This window comes from Tachysurus fulvidraco, chromosome 6 (genome assembly GCF_022655615.1).
Source record: "Tachysurus fulvidraco isolate hzauxx_2018 chromosome 6, HZAU_PFXX_2.0, whole genome shotgun sequence".
NCBI classification, from domain to species: domain Eukaryota; kingdom Metazoa; phylum Chordata; class Actinopteri; order Siluriformes; family Bagridae; genus Tachysurus; species Tachysurus fulvidraco.
This window is the reverse complement of record NC_062523.1, coordinates 12,511,937-12,514,832: the sequence shown is the minus strand read 5'-3', so window position 1 is coordinate 12,514,832 and position 2,896 is coordinate 12,511,937.

Below are 2,896 nucleotides of genomic sequence, written 5' to 3'. Positions count from 1 at the left end.
GGTTGTACCCATTCTGAATTTCAAACAAAAGGGAAAAGAAGGCCTGCTAACTTACAGTAATTCACACAAGTCTCCTTGACTTCCCGTCAGATGGTCCAGATGAGGTACTCCCTAATTAGGGTTTTTGACTGGTGCCGTTTTGTCACTTTTTTAGTTTCTTCCTCCACAGGCTGCACCTCCCTCTGACAGTTAGTGTAATATATCCTCATAAAAGTAGAGAGGAGGTAGACACAGGGCCATGGACCATTTATTTAAGAGTGGATTGTGCCAGAAGAACTTCTAAATACTTTCCATAGTGAAATGCACTTGTTTTAATGTAGTTCATGTACAAAACTAATAACATTGAATATAACTGAAAAAAGAAAGATCTGCAGTTGGCTAATAATGATTGTGTTTACATTTCTTAAATTATAGTTGTTGGACAGCTTTGTTATATTACTCGATTGCGTACATTGTGTTTTACTTTTTTACATTATGTTTTACTCATTTGAACATGTGAAGGGGGTGTTTGTGATAATCTTAATTATCTGTATATTGATAGTGGATGCTTTTGTCGACGTTAACATACTTCCAAAAAATACTCAGAATATTTGATTTATCTTCATCATTATTATTGTCATTAAAATTATAATTTTTTTCCTTTATATGTATATATATATATATATATATATATATATATATATATATATATTTTAACTCTGGTTATGTCTGTTGTACTTCCCTACATGCTCCTTTATTCATATATCTCCACTCCCACACCCAGTTACACTTACAGTTACACACACACACACACACACACACACACACACACACACACACACACACACACACACACACACACACACACACACACACACACACACATATACCCAAATCGTACTGGCTGTTATGTATGTTCTGTTAAGTCTTTGTATTTGTATTTTGCATTTAATTTCTCTTCTTCAAATATAGTAATTATCTGTTTGCACAATAAACATATATAATTTTTATTATATATGATTATAATTATAATAATAATTATAATATTATATAATTATAATATTTTTTATTATGCAAACAGATAATTACAATATATATATATATATATATATATATATATATATATATATATATATATATATATATATATATATATATATATATATACACGTACATACAATGTTTGATTTATAGTTGAAATACAGATCAATTAAAAATCATATATAAAAAATCATCAATATAGACAAATGTTTTAGGAAAACTTCAACATTTGTCAGGACAGTTAAATCTTATACCCTCATGATCAGCTGTTGATTAATATATGTATTCAGTAATTGTTTCACATTATTGTCTTAGAATGGTGGTTTTCTTACAAGATGTTGGAAAAGTGATCAGGAATTTCACAGTGTAGTGCTGAGAGAGAATCTCTCCTCTGCGCTGAGGATCCATGTGAGGCACAATGTTTGTATTAGCTTTTGCATTTTCTCTTGCTGTATATAACCATAGTATGTTATACTAAAAAAAGAATTATAACATAACTATTTCCAAGCTTGCTGAGATGATTTGCGGATTTTTGTGGCAGGTAATTAAAATAGTTGCCCATATTTTCCTGATTTCCAAAGATTTGAAAGATACATTTTTTTAAACCTTAAAAAATTAGTAAGCAAACTACAGATTTACAGCTAGTTTGTAAGCACAGTCACCATGCTGTTTTGGCAATACATGCTACCATGTGTAAATTGCACAGTTAATAACACTAGTAAGGGATATCATTGGACTAATTCATTTTCATTTAATGTGTAAAATTTGGATCAAATTTTACTATAATTTTCATCATGTCTATGACATTTTGATCTAACTTGTTTCTGGTTAAACACACCGGATGGTGGTCTAATCTTCATAAATGGCAAATCAAATGAGCATTAGGTCAGACATACATTAAATGTTATTCACTGAGTAGATGTGTCACTGTAAAAATGACAGCCTTTCAACTTGTAGTTTGATAAGAAAGAAAGAAAGAAAGAAAGAAAGAAAGAAAGAAAGAAAGAAAGAAAGAAACGAGGCATAAACAATATATTGAAGCAGCAGTGGACCGCTGCCCAATTCAGGGTGTGTCTCCACCTCACACCCGTTGTTCCAGGGATATGATCTCGATCCAACACAGCCATCAAGATAAATGAAAGAAACTTTATAAGTGTAGATTTTATGCTTGAATAGTTGGAACAGTCGAGTGACCAGTAAATTAGGCTAATATGCAGACTATAATAATAATAATAATAATGCAGTATCCTACCTGCATGGCTTATATTAATAACTAACTACATAAGTAAATATATTAAGTCCTAGTAGTTCCTCAGCCTAATCATGTCATTAAAAGAGTAATGAATATAGGGACTACCGCACACATTGCTGAAGCCCGTTTTGAGAAGCCCAGGTTCAGAGGAAAATTAAGAGGGCATCTTTAACCCATCCACCGATTGGGGGCGCTATCTCACTGGCCTACGCCTTCTCTTACTGCTAGAATGCGCTACAATCTTTTAGGCGACTATTACTGAAGATACTGAGACTATTTTGCACGTCTCCTTGAACACAGTCTTATACAATGCGGTTTAATCTTCATGTTTATCTGTTTATTAGAGCAACTTGTCGCCATGTTGATTTAAGTTGTTGTGGCTTTTTTAATAACCACGGCTTTACTTTCAAATAATTATTGTAATTCCACTTATTATTATATTATTTATCAATAATAATAATAATAATAATAATAATAATAATAATAATAATAATAATACTGTTTTATTCTACAACATTAAGATTTTAGATAAAAAGAAAAATAAATATTTATCTGGTGTTTTTGATGACAGGTGACAAACAATCATGACCAAAATAAATAAATAAATACTTATGAAACAGGTAA